Consider the following 14,136-nt stretch of genomic DNA (forward strand, 5'->3'; position numbering starts at 1 on the left):
GGGAGGAAGTCCTCCCTAAGTGAGGGACAAAGCGGGGCAGGGTCACCATTCTGTCCACCCCCGCAGCTGCTTTAGTGTTTCTGGAGAGTATATATCTCCTCCACAGGACTGGTTTTCTGTTTCGAGATGTTTCTGTGTTTATTTATATGTTTTTGCCTCCTATTGCTTCAGTGTGTTGGGTTTCTATGACCCCCCTCAGAGTGCTTGCATGTGTGTGTGTGTGTGTGTGCCTTTCATGTGTCTCTTAGTATTGGTGAGTTTGCTTGTGGGTGCATGTCTTTGTGTGTGTCTAGGCAGCTCTTTGTGAATGTCTGTGTCTGTGTGTGTGTGAGTGTGTGGACGTTCTTGTATGAAACGACTCTGTGTGCTCATGTCTGTTGGAATGTGTCCATATGCATGCGTTTCTGTATCAGCATGTATGTGTGTGTCTCTGTGTTTGCAGGTGTGTGTGAGTGAGTGCATCTGTGTGTCATGACCATGCATGTAGCCCTGTGTGGGAGTATTTGTGCCTGCCTGCATGTGTGTATCTGTGTGTGCAGGTCTGCGTCAGTCCGTGTGGGTATGTGCATGTCTGTGCAAGTGCGCATGTCTGTGTGTCGATGCATGTTTATGTGTGAGTGTGTGTGAGGGCTGTGTGCCTGCACCTGGAGAGTCCCTGCAGAGGGGGATCAAGGCCATTTCCTGTCGTGGGTCCAGCCTCTGGCCTTTCAAGCTGCCTCACTCTCGCTCCCCCATCTGTTACCTAGCAACAGGGCCCTTGTAGGAAGAAGGGGCTGTGAGGAATTGTGGGGCCCAGAAAGGCCACCGCCACCCCATTTCCTGACCCGGGGAGCCCTCAGCCCCCACTCCCCCCTCAGGCCTCTACTCCTGCGTCAGTGGGGCTGCGGCATGGTCCTTGGGAGGGGCCGGAGACCTGAGGGCAGGACAGAGGACACGGAAGATGAAGTCCCTGCCAGGCTTCTGGCGGCCAGATGCCCACACCCGTCCTCTCCAGGGAAGCCAGGGGCCTGGGCTCTTCCCCGACAGGACTCCTCCTTCCTTTTCCTCCTGGCCTCCATGGCTCACTTAAAGACCTCACACAAGACCCACCACCCACACCAGCCCTCTCACACTCATCTCCATCTGACACATCAACACATGAGCAGCACACACGGCAGCACAGTCACCCGCGACACTCACAGCGCACCCCTGCGTGAGTGGGCTCAGCAGCACCAGCACACAGCAACACAACTAATGCACACCAGCCCAAGCTCCGGTGCACGGCAGCGCGCACACGCGCACGTGCACACAGGTTGCCTGCTCAGGCTAACAGACTCGTACACTCACGTATGCACATCTCTGGGTTAGACCCAGGTCTCTAACAGGACTTCTGTCAGCCCTGTTCAGTTCCCCCTAGGTCTCTGGTCACTGTCTCCTAAAACCAAGCCCTCCCTCTGAGCTCTGCCTTGGCACCCCTCCTGGTCTGGGTAAACCCCAGCAACCCCAGGACTACATTGAATAGCCGGGGAAGGTGGACACATACCTCCAGAGCTTGTTCCACACCATGGAAAGGCCCAGGTCAGAAGTCAGGACCACCAGGTCCCTTGGGAAGCCCCCAAGGGAGCCAAGGCTTTCCCGGTAGCTGTGTCTTCTGAGTGACAGGGCAGGCAGGTCATTGAGCAAGGGCTCTCCACGCCCTGCCAGAAACTCTGCCATTGCAACACTCAGAGAGGAACTGCCGGGGAAAGGGCTCGACTTCCTCAGATGTGAGCTCTGCTGCTGCTGCTGCTAAGTCACTTCAGTCGTGTCTGACTCTGTGCGACCCCAGAGACGGCAGCCCAGCAGGTTCCCCCATCCCTGGGATTTTCCAGGCAGGAACACTGGAGTGGATTGCCATTTCCTTCTCCAATGCATGAAAGTGAAAAGTGAAAGTGAAGTCGCTCAGTCGTGTCCGAATCTTAGTGACCCCATGGACTGCAGCCTACCAGGCTCCTCCGTCCATGGGATTTTCCAGGCAAGAGTACTGGAGTGGGATGCCATTGCCTTCTCCGGATGTGAGCGATAGGGTGGGGCTAACCCGGTGTGCCTTCATTTCTCCCAGAGGACCCTCAGGACAGGTGTCCCGCCTTGCCTTTCTCGACTCCCGAGTTCCGTTCCCTTTATAGATATCCTCCTTCTTCTCTCTGTGGGTCCTGCCCCACCTGTCCAGCCAGCACCACTCACCTCTTCCAGGAAGCCTTCCTGGATCCACTGGATCTAGCTGCTTGGCTGATGGCTCTGTCACATCAGTGCCTTGTGATCCCCACTTTAGACCCACCAGCCTGTCTCATGCTCCGCTGCAACCATTCTCCCGTGTATGTGTAGGGGGTGACACCCATGTGGTGAACTATGAGGCGGGCTGTGGTTTGAGCTCCAAAATAGCCCCTGTTCACCAAGCCATTGAGGAGGTCTTCACCTCAGGACCTCAGGACCCCTCCCCTGGGGTGAAGCCACTGTCTGAAGGGCTCCAAGGTGCTACAGGGCTGGTTAGGCTCAGGGAGAGAATAGACGCAGAGGTGGAGGAGGGGCATCTCGAGCCAAGGGAGGGGATTTCAGGCACTCAGGGGACAGATGGGGGTAAGAGGAAAACACAGTCTACAGGGTGAGAATGGAGGTCTTCTCACAGGAAGACACACGCACATCTCAGATGGCACAGAGCCCTCCCAACACATTCTCAGACACCCCCGCCACCTCAGCTACACAACAGTGCCTCACATGGACTCTCTGAGCTCCTCTGTACGGATTCACAGACACAGACATCTATGAACAGACACACACCTTCAGCCTTCACCCATCTACACACACACACACACACACACAGAGCCTCTCCCATTATAGCCTTCCTCTGTGTCAGCCACTGCATTAAACACCTTATTCATATTACCTCATTTTATCCTCACGACAACTCTACGAGGTTAAGAATTATTATTAATGCAAAGGCATCCGAGGCACAGAGTGGTTTAGAAACTTGCCCAAGGCTGCACAGATGAGGTATCCTGGCCCTTGGTTCCAGGATCTGAACCACTTCTCTCCACTGCCTGGTCACAGACACAGAGGATTCCAGCCATTCCTTCAAGCACACACAGGTGTACTGAGCCTCCACCGGGAAACCCAGAGATATATGTAGTCCTCCCCGCCCCCAGTCACAGACCCACACAGAGCTCCTCTCGATAAGAGTTTCAAACTTATACAATCTCTTGAGTTCCCATTAGACATGATGCCGCCACTTCCAACAATACACAGGTACATGTTACCCCCATCTTTAAAAGTCAGCCTAAGGGGATCCCGGAATTCTGCAAGCCTGGAATGGGGAGGGGGTCCAGAGACCCTCCAAGAAAGAGGCAGAGGGAGAGCTCTGGCAAGGCTGACCGTGTGGGCAGAGGGGCAGGGGTGATGCTGTGCTGGTGTACTGACTCTTAAAAGAAACAGGGGAATAAAAAGGCCCAGATTTGTAGCATTTGCTGATTTCCATGGTGTAAATATTCCCACCATGGCCGATTTCAAGTTACTGAAGTGACTTGCTGAACGCTGGGCTGGAAAGAGATTTGCAGAATCAGCTCCCCAGGGCCGGTACTAGGTAGCTGGCTCCAGCACAGCACTGCCGGAAAGAAACAAAGAGACAAATAGAGACTGAAATGAGAGACAGAGAGACGGACGGACAGAGACTGACAAAGAGAGGGTGGAGACAGAGAGAACTAAAGAGACAAAGACAGAAAAAAGAGAAAGGGAACGCGGAGGGTCCTCTCTGCTCAGCATCTGCATGAAAACAGCCCCCAGGAATCTTTGTCCTCGGCTAGCTGTCATCTCAGCTACAAGCCACCAATGCCTAGGAGCATAATTTGACTTCCTAGAAGTCTGGGGAAGCGGGTGGGAAGGCAAATAGCTATTAGTTTTAAAACGTTAAAGTATTAAACACCTACTCTATGCCTGGGGCTTCCCTGGTGGCTCAGACAGTAAAGAATCCACCTGCAATTCGGGAGACCTGGGTTCCATCCCTGGGTTGGGAAGATTCCCCTGGAGAAGGGAATGGCCACCCACTACAGTATTCTGGCCTGGACAATTCCACGGACAGAGGAGCCTGGCAGGCTACAGTCCATGGGACTGTAAAGAGTTGGACATGACTGAGTGACTTTCACTTCTCTTCACTTCACTTCACTCTGTGCCTGGCACAGTGCCAAACAAGTCCCATGACTGATTTCATTTAGTGACCCTGTGAGGTAGGTTTTATTATTACCCCTATTTTACAGATAATGAAACCGAGTCACAAAAGTGTTAAATAACTTCCCAAAGACTACCTACACAGCGAATAAGGGGAAGCTAAAACACAACCCCAATCAATTTGGCTCCAAAGTCCATCATAAGCACTGCTGTATTTTGAAGTCCCCGTGAAAGCAATACAGTTATGTACCCTCACGAGCCCCCACAGAGTGCCAAGCCCTGTGCTACACACCCTGAATCCTCATTATAGCCCAGTGAAGGGGAAGGGTCTCTCAGCAACCACTGATTTTCAATAGCCCTTAGAATCTGAATCCAAGTCTCTTTTCTCCCTTTGCCTGCTTACAAAGGGAGTGGCTCAGAGACCCGCCACAAGCATTCTGGTCACTGCAGGGACTTGAATCTGTTAATAAACAGGCCTCTTGAACATCTGGTTGACAGGAGTTGGCTTCTAAAGTCTGATCTGGGTCAAGATCAGGTTGTAGATGTCAGAACTGAGGTCCAATCCTGGACCATGGTGTTCCCACCTTCAGCATCTCTCCCTCTGTGTGGCCCTCCCAAGTTTTGGGGCCTTGATTGGATGACATCAGCCTTCTGAGCATCTGTTTTTGCATCTGTATCTTCTGTGCAGTTATTGGGAAGGCTCTTGGCCAGTGTGGTTAAGGGAGGCTGAGAACCACAAACAGCAAAGCTAGAAGGGCCCTCAGGGAAGATTTATCAGTCTACCTCTCTCGTGTGGAGAGGGGAAGTGAGTTGCTGGAGGTCAAACAGCCAGACCTGGGATTCAAAGCCAGGACTATTAATTCAAGTACAGAGTTCTGTTCCCAGCTGTGCTCTCCAAAGCCTGAGCAGGGGGGTCACGCTCTCCTTGATTGGTGAATGTCATATTTCCTACCCAGTCCCCAGACAACTGATCATACCACCCCTGCCATATATATGGCAGCTGGCCATAAAGCGGAGAACCTGCCCCCCTCCCACCCCTCCTCCTGGACATAGGAGCCCCAGATGCACCCATCCTTTCTTTGGTCTATACTTGCCAACACTACATCAGGGCTTTGATGTAGACACAGGATGTCCTGTTCCCCCCTGACTTCTGCCAAGTATCTGTAGGATCTGGAGACTGGTTTGAGCTCAAATTCTACCCGACTTGAGACATTGGGCAGGTTGCTTCACTTCTCGCTGAGCTGCAGTTTCTTCGCCTAGAAAATAGGAATCAGATCTCTGCCTCCTGGGGTTGCTCCTGAGCCTCAATTGCGGTCAAGCCCCTGAAAGCACCGGGCGCACTGTAGTTGCTCGGCGAACTTTCACTTCTGGTCCCTCCCCTTGAGGAAGCCCCCTCCAGGGCCAAGGGAGGAGAAGTGACAAGGCAGAGAAGAAAGAGAAGTGCTCAGGGTGAGGTGGGAGGGCTGAGCCGGCCCAGCCGCCTGGGGGATTTCACCAAAAGGGAACTGGGACTGAACAGGGGCAGGAAACCACCATCCAGCAAGAGTTCCGGCTTCTCCTCAGGGCTTCAGGCTGGCCCAGTGGGCAGGCCCAAGTCTCAGGCTCACCGCACCCCATCCTCACCAAGGCCTGGCCCTCTGATGAAGGCTTCCATTCCTCACTGAGACCTTCCACCCCTCCCTGGCTCCAGTGCCCTTCCTGAGCCTCCATCTCCCTCACTGAGGCCTTCATCTCTCATAGAACCTCCAACCACCTCACATCACTCAGGCCTTATCACCCCCACCCCTAACACCCAGGGGCTAAGAAGACACAGCCGGCTCTGATTCTATCACTTTGGTAAGGCCAGTGTGTGGGGGTGAGGGAAGGGCCACACTGGCTTTCCCCTCCACAGGGTCCTCACCGTGTCAGCTGAATTTTCTCCACTTCTTGTGGGTAAAAATGTTTTCTCATCGGTTGCTGAAAACCTACCCACTAGCCTCTAAAATAGAGATCTTGAGGGACTTGAGATTCTCGGGGGATGGAAAGCCATGAGTTGGTCCAGGGGGAACTGAGGGAGTAGGAGTCTGAATTTCATAGCACGCTCAGACAGGCAGTCCCCTTCCCCAGGTCTGGTCAGAGGCCAGCCTGGTTGACTCTGTGCAGGAAGGGCTCTGGGTCCTCTTTCCCCAGCCCTGAGGTCCCCCTACCCATCCTGCCAAGGTCTGGCCACTTCCTTTGCCACAGCCCCAGGTGGCTGCAGAGAACACCCAAACACCCACACACATGCTCACACGCTCAAGCTCATTCACTCAAAGCCCAAACCATACTCAAAAACACTCTCCACCCTCACTCACAGCTTCACACCCACTGGAAAGCAAGAACCAGCCACACAGCCCAGGAAACCCATATGTTCTTTCACCACTGCCCCCCTGGCTCCCCTCTCCTCTCCAGAGGGCAACGGAATTTGATAGGGATAAGGAGGGAATGTAGGCTTCAGTTCTGTCTACATCCTTCACCACATCAGGGACAGGATGCCCAGCTTCTGGGTCCCTACTGCTGACCTGTCAGTTATTCACTCCCGAACCTCCATCTTCCCATCTGAGAAGTGGGAACAGAGCCTCACTCTCCCACCACCACACTCACAAACGGAAGGATATTAAAAGACTCAGGGATCACTGGTTTCAATAAAATGAAGTTTCAGGACTTCCCTGGCAGTCCAGAGGTTTAGACTCCACGCTTCCAATGCAGGAGGCATGGGTTCGATCCTTGGTTGGGGAACTAAGATCCCACGTGCGGCGCAGCATGACCAAACTTTTTTTTTTTTAATAAAACAATTTAAAAAAAGAAAATGAAGTTTCAATAAAATGCATATTCTTGAACTTAGCATTATTTGGAATTGAGAAGAGCAAAACTTGCTGACAAACCAGTGTTTATACCATAAACACACACAAAATCACCAAAAAAATAAAAATAAATAAGGGGGAGGGTCAAGGACAGTCTCAAATCGGCTGACTTTCCCAGTATGGGGCCTCAACAGACCCACAAATATTTATTTTATAAGAAGTCACCTGTGTTTTGGTCCCTGGAGGCCCTGTCAGGCTTTGTGGTCCAACTCTATACTTATGAGAAACTGAAGAGGCTAGCCCCCAGGACACTGGGTCGGGTGGGGAGTGGGGGTGGGGGAAACTGCTTAGTGCACCCGAGTCCCACGACTGGGGATAAGCTGGGGGATGGAAGCTGGGTAGGGGCAGGGATAATTTCCTACATAATGCAAATGAGGAAGTTAAGGCCCAGAGAGGCCCCATAATTTGCCTAAAGTCACACAGCAATCAAGGTTCCAGTCTGGCTAAGACCTGGAGATTGCAGATCCCCCACCTTCCCAATCCCTGAACACTTGCACATCCTCGCCTTACTCCTCTGCCCCGCAGCTCGCCCCGAACTAAGGACTCAAAATGGGGGCGGGGGAGGAGACCACAGAGGGTAGCGCGGGCGTTGAGCCCCGAGGCAGCCCAGCGCTGGGCTCGGTCCCTCCGCCCTCTCGTTACCATGGAGACAGCCCCTCCCGGCAATCGCGGTCAAAGGCAGGATTTCCGTCGGGGCGGCCAGCAATTCCCGGATCCCGAGGAACCTGGACCGAGATCGCCGCTGCGGGAGGGGAGGGGGCACCCAGAGAGGCCCATCCCTGCCGAGGGCGGGGACTTCCCCAGGAAACCAGGACCCACGCCTCCTGAGCGTTGCAGGACTCCCCTCGCCAGCCGGAACCCGCCCACCTGTGCGAGGCTGGAGCGTCTAGGGGGGCGCTTGTGACAGCCTCCCCTCCCCTCCCGGCCGCTGGCCTCACCCCACCTCCGACTTCTGCCGATTCCGGATAGAGGGACTTCCTGGACCCTCGGGATTGCGACCCACATTGCGCGTCCTCCAGAAACGGTTTTCCTTGACTCCTTTCTGGCAGACCCCCTCCCCACCCACCTAAAAGTCGTTCCTCTCTTCCAGAGCCTTCAGCTTCTCCCCAGATTCTCACTTTCAAGGTCCCTTTTAGTTTCTCAACCCAGACCCTTTTGGGGATCCCCTCAGTTTCCCTCTTCCGACTCAGCCCCTTCCCAGCTTCGTCTTTGCAGGTTCCCACCAGATCCTTTTAGTCTACTTTCCCCGCCTTCCCTCAGCCCTCTCCCCAAATTGTATCAGTTTTTCACTTTCCAGGGTTCCTCCGTTTTCCTTCTTATGTCCTTTTCGGGGTGAGGACCCTTTGGCCTTCAACTCCCTCAGCTCTCCTCCCCAAGTTTAGGGGTTCCTCTCCGCACCCCACGTCCCCCTTTCTTCCCAGCCACGAAGGGACTGGGGGCGGGGCACCGCCGGCCCTTCCAGCTCCCCCGACGGCTCCTACCTGGTCCCAGGCGAGACCGCTTCTGACTGACCCCGGGGCTAGCCGGCCGGGGCTCCCAGCAGCCACGAGTGCCGACAGGGGTGGGGGCGAGCAAACGGGGGTGCTGCCCGCCTCTGACCGCGGCCCCCTCTGGTTAGGGAGGAGGAAGCCGCCTCGGACTTCTCGGACTTCTCTTATTGCAGCCGCGGCAGCGCGCGCGGTGGCGGTGGCGACGGGGAGAATTTGCAGTCACGCCCCAGCCCCAAGCCAGCTGCCCGGCGGCAGCGGGGAGGGGCCCTCACATCCCAGGCCCTCCCGCCCCCGCTTCCCACCTCCCCTGAGTTACCGCTGCTCAGCTTTCCCAGGCCTCCCCCGGACCCCCTACCCCACCCCGGCTCCTCTGCCCAGACCTGAACCCTTAGCACAGACTTCCCGGAGACCCCCTTCAAAGGGGCAGGTTCCTCACACCCAGAAGCACCTGCTCATTCAGAATTATTGCATTTGAGGTTAAGAGGGGGCATTTCTCCACCACTGCTCTGCTCTCTGACCTTTGCAACTGAGAAAACTCGAAGACCACACCAGGACAGGCCTTAACCCAAGTTCTCACAGCCAGTTGACCCAAGGCTGCTGTTATTAGAGCCACTTGGTCTTCAGTCAGCATGCTCTGCCATCCTTGGAGACTGGGCACTGGAGAGGTTCTAGGACAGCAAGGAGCAGCAGAAGACCCTTCTTTGCTTTTCAAAGGAATCAGTCATCCCGCTACACTGAGCAAACAAGAAGGTGTCAGCCTCCCTCGACCCCCCAACTTTTAGAAAAACTAAGTATAGCAATTTCTATCACAATAGTTCTAGCCTTTCCAACTAGTAGGGTTCGATGCCCCTCCCCTCAACCTGGGGTTCAGCCTTCAACCAGGACCACAACAATCTCTCTTGTCAGAAGAGGATGAGATGTGTGTGGGAGGGCTGTTTGGTGCAGGATGTGTGTTGGGATATGGTGGGGAGGCCGGGAGGGGCGTAAGCACAGATGTGTGAGTGTGTGGTTGTAGGCAATGAACACGATGACTGCAATTTTGGAATCAACAGCAGGGACGCATTATGTAGGCATGTGTGTTTCTGTGTGTGAGCAGGGATGGCTGTGAATGCCTGTGCACATGCCTGTGTTCAGGTGTGTCTCAATATGATTGCGGGGCAGCAGAGAACAGAAGGGTACAGGTAAGAATGCCTTTCTTACTGGAGGAAGAGTGGGGAAGAAGGCACAGGGGAGGAGCTAGAGTTGCAGGGACTTGTGGAGGGTGGCTTCACCTTGGCTGGACACTATCACCTCCTGGACACCATCAAGTACTTCCTGCCTGACCATTGTCCCACCTGTTCAATTAACAAACAGATATTTATCATTGCTGGTCAGGTGTCAGGCTTAGGGACCATAGACATGAAGGCACTGGTCCCTTCCCCTGGGGACCCCCCCCCCGCCCCACCAATCTATCAGGCTCTGTCATCCTTCAAGGTCTGGCTTCTCATCTCCAGCAGAACACTCAGCATCATTTGCTTGGTGACCACTGGTTCCTGGGGTGTGGGGTGTGGGATATGTTTTTCTCAAGGGCAAGGACTGTGTCTGGCTCTTGGCAAGGCCCCTGGAGTCCGGGCAAGGTTTGGCACAGAGAGGCAGGTTCTCTGAGTACAGGAGTGCATGAGTCAATCAAGAAGCAAAGGAACTAGCAGGCAAACAAATGAAAGTCCAGTGAAAAAATAAATGAATGTAAGAATTAAAGAACAAATGAAAATATCGAAGAATCAATGACTGACTATCCAAATGAATGGAAGAACAGAACTGTTGCTTTTAAAATACAGATCAGACCACATAAGTTCCTTGCTTAAAACACTAATGGCAAAAAATCAAACAAACTAAAAAACCCAACTCAAATGGCTTACTTCCCATTCTGCTTAGAATAAAAAAAATACAATTCAATAATAGCGAAAAATAACTAAATCCAAACCCTTTTCGTGGCTTCGGAAGAGTCGTGGCCCCTACCCACCTCTTAAGTTCCTTTTGGGCCCTCTTCCTCTTCAGTCACACTGCAATCTTTTTCAGTTCCTAGAATACATTGACTTTTTGCCTCAAGATCTTCTTATATGCAGTTTCCTCTTCCTAGAACACTCTTTCCCTTGTTTTCACAGCACTGGCTCCTTTCTATCCTTTACCTGAAGTGCTGCCTCTTCAGAGAAGCCTTCCCTGACCACGTCATCTAAGGAGGTCCCTTTATTCTTGCCCTTAGCACCAAGTTTGTCTCCTTCATGGCAGTTGTCAGAATCTAGAACAGAGTAGTTCTCAGTTCATTGTTGGTTGACTTGGCTCTCTCTTGACCAGATCTGGGCTCTGGCCTCAAGAGATACCTGGCTTCACCCAGGACAGAGATAAGCCGATTCTATGACTCTCATTCATCCATTCAGAATATCCTGGTCATGAGGAATATGGACTCTCTGGGCCCAGACTGCCTGGTCTGTAGATCAGCTCTGCCTCTTTCTAGCTCCATGACTTTGGACAAATTATTTTAGCTTTCTGTGCTTCTGTTTCTTCATCTGTAAAATGGGGGGGGGGGGTCTACCTTCCAGGAGTCTTGGGAGAAATCAGCGTGCTCGTACCTAGCAAGTGACTTGTGCATATGTACTAGTGACCTGTACATAGTAAGCGCTGTATAAAGTGTTTGCTGTCCTTCTTTCATTCAGCCAATCAAACTCAACTTTCTCCGTCACTAGCCCGTGCCAGGCTGGGTGGTAGAGGCTCGAACAGGAGTCAGGTCCAGTCCTTGCCCTCCATGTGGCACTTGCTCCCCACGATGGGCGCAGGACACAGAGGCCATAGGAGGGGCCTGTTGAACACCCTCTCTCACTGTCATTAGTGGTTGTAGTTCCCATGCTTGCATGTTCCTTTAAATAAATTCTGAAAACTGATATCAAAACTAAAAACCAAGGGCCAGCAAGTAGCTGAGCACTCCTATCCATTTCCCATCCAGCCGTCACTCTTGCTCTCGCTTCTGTTTTCAACCATATTGGATTCTGTGGTCAGTTGTGGTGGTGCCCCTTTGCCACGCCCCTCACCCCCCAGGGTGCTTGCCTGGAAAGCCCCAGACCTGCAGCAATCAAACTATCTACCTTTTCTGGGTGTGGAGGAGAAAAACACCTGCCAGACAGACAGGGTGACAGCTCCCAGATTCCAAGAACACTAACGAGGCCCAGCGGGCTTCCCGGGCAGTGCTCATGGTAAAGAACCTGCGGGCCCATGCCAGTGACATAAGAGATGTGGGTTCAGTCCTTGAGTCAGGAAGATCTCCTGGAGAAGGGCATAGCAACCCACTCCAGTATTCTTGCCTGGAGAATTCAGAGGAATTCTGAATTCTGGACAGAAGAGCCTGGCGGGCTACAGTCCGCAGGGTTGCATAGAGTCAGACATGACTGAAGTGACTTAGCATGCATGCAACCAAGCCCAGCAATCCTCTGGCACATTTCTTAGTAAGCTGGCCTTGTACATCCACCCAGAGGGCCAGTTCACACCGTTTCTTCTGTCCTCCCCTTCCTTCCTCCACTTGTACTCCACATCCTCACACCTTTTTAGGACTTCACACCTTCTGTGACCTCCTCTCTTGCACCCTGTCTCTCCCTCTCCAAAGAATTAACCTCTCAGCATACAAACAGAAGTTCCCACCCAAAAAAACACACAAAAACCTCCAAACTTTCCCTTGGAAAATGTAGCATTTATCCTGCCTTTCTTTGGAGAGGCTGCTGTTCATTGCTACTTGAAGGAAAGCTTTTCTTTGTAGAAAAATGTCACCTAATATACTGTGAAGAAAGCTGAGCACCGAAGAATTGATGCTTTTGAACTGTGGTGTTGGAGAAGACTCTTGAGAGTCCCTTGGACTGCAAGGAGATCCAACCAGTCCATTCTAAAGGAGATCAGCCCTGGGTGTTCTTTGGAAGGAATGATGCTAAAGCTGAAACTCCAGTAGTACTTTGGCCACCTCATGCGAAGAGTTGCCTCATTGGAAAAGACTCTGATGCTGGGAGGGATTGGGGGCAGGAGGAGAAGGGGACGACAGAGGATGAGATGGCCGGATGGCATCACCGACTCGATGGACGTGAGTCTGAGTGAACTCCAGGAGTTGGTGATGGACAGCGAGGCCCGGCGTGCTGCGATTCATGGGGTCTCAAAGAGTCGGACACGACTGAGCGACTGAACTGAACTGAAGTGAATATACTAGAAGGAATGTGAGAACTAGAAAAACTCCATCTTGTAGCCTCAACTGATAATCGATTTAGGCAAAAACTCTCAGTGATGTTGCATTAGTCACCTCGGTCTGCCATACCAAAGCCATAGATTGTGTGGCTCCAACAACAAGCATTTATTTATCACGGTTCTGGAAGCTAGCAGTTCCAGATCAACGTGGGTTTCTGGTAAGAACCCTCTTCCTGGCTTGCAGATGGCCAGCGTCTCTACATGTCCTCACCTGGCAGAGAGAGAAGGCACTCTCCACTGTCTCTTCTTATAAGGATACGCTTTGGATTAGAGCCCCACCCTTATGGCTTTGGTTATATGAATGCATGCTCAGTGTCTGACTCTTTGAGACCCACCAGGCTCCTCTGTCCATGGGATTCTCCAGGTAAGAATACTAGAGTGGGTTGCCATTTCCTCCTCCAAGGGATCCTCCCAACCCAGGGGTCGAACCCAGGTCTCCTGTGTCTCTTACATTGGCAAGTGGATTCTTTACCACTGTGCCACCTGGGAAGCCCCTTATGGCTTATTTAAGCTTAATTATTTCCATAAGGGCCCTATCTTCAAAGATAGTTACATTGGGGTTCTGGCTTTGACTTAGGAATTTAAACGGAGGCCACAGTTCAGTGCATCGAAGGTACCAAAAACACCAGGTAAAGGGATTTCTTTTGAATTTTTAAAAAATTATTATTTTTTTTGGCTGTGCTGGGTCTTCATAGCTGCATGTGGGCTTTCTCCAGTTGGAGAGAGTAAGGTCTACTCTGGTTGGAGGTGTTCGGCCATCTGGTTGTGGTGGCTTCTCTTTTCTTGGAGCATGGGCTCTAAGGTATGTGGGCTTCAGTAGTTGTGGTGCACGGGGCTTAGTTGCTCTGCAGCGTGTGGGACAGGGATTGAACCCGTGTCCCCTGCATTACCAGGCAGATTCCTAACCACTTGACCATCGCGGAAGTCCCTAAGTGAAAGGTTGTAAAGAACGCAGAGTTCACATGGTGCAGAAGGAGTCCTGCACAGCTGACCGGGCTTTTGCAAAGAGGTTCTCTCTTTTCAATGGAGAGATTTAGTGGACATCCTGTAACTCACCCATAACTCGTGTAAGTTGGCCCTTGTGCCTCCTCCTTCAATAACTGTTAGACAATCACCATCATTATGAAGAATTCTTGTTACAGATGCTTAACCTAAATCCCATCAGGGCTTAGCAAACCATGGGTCAAAGATGGTCTCTGCCTGTTTTTGTGCAGCCCATGAACTGTGAATGGTTTTTACATTAAAAAAAAAAATTTTTTTTGGTTGTGCTGGGTCTTCATTGCTACATCCAGCTTTTTTCTAGTTGCAGCGAGCAGGGGCTCCTCTTTATT

General features: G+C 52.3%; 1 protein-coding gene across 10 annotated transcripts in view; it reads right to left on the reverse strand.

The window, feature by feature from the left end:
• The window catches only part of FGR (FGR proto-oncogene, Src family tyrosine kinase), a 19,145-nt gene extending 10,403 nt beyond the window's left edge, over positions 1–8,742 (reverse strand). For 2 of the 10 annotated variants that reach the window (XM_010830139.1, XM_010830133.1), the window contains exons 1-2: positions 5,271–6,044; positions 851–913 (exon numbers count right to left, since the gene is read on the reverse strand). The gene's annotated coding sequence lies outside the window, so the exon portion shown is untranslated. Of the gene's footprint in view, positions 1–850; positions 914–1,179; positions 1,490–1,522; positions 1,775–2,202; positions 3,640–5,270; positions 6,045–7,700; positions 8,517–8,539 lie in introns of those variants that run through there. The other 8 variants (XM_010830142.1, XM_010830135.1, XM_010830134.1 and 5 more) reach the window with 7 other exon arrangements.
• Between the last annotated feature and the right edge of the window lie 5,394 nt (positions 8,743–14,136).

Source organism: Bison bison, unplaced genomic scaffold (genome assembly GCF_000754665.1).
Source record: "Bison bison bison isolate TAMUID 2011002044 unplaced genomic scaffold, Bison_UMD1.0 scf7180017864516, whole genome shotgun sequence".
Taxonomy (NCBI): Eukaryota; Metazoa; Chordata; class Mammalia; order Artiodactyla; family Bovidae; genus Bison; species Bison bison.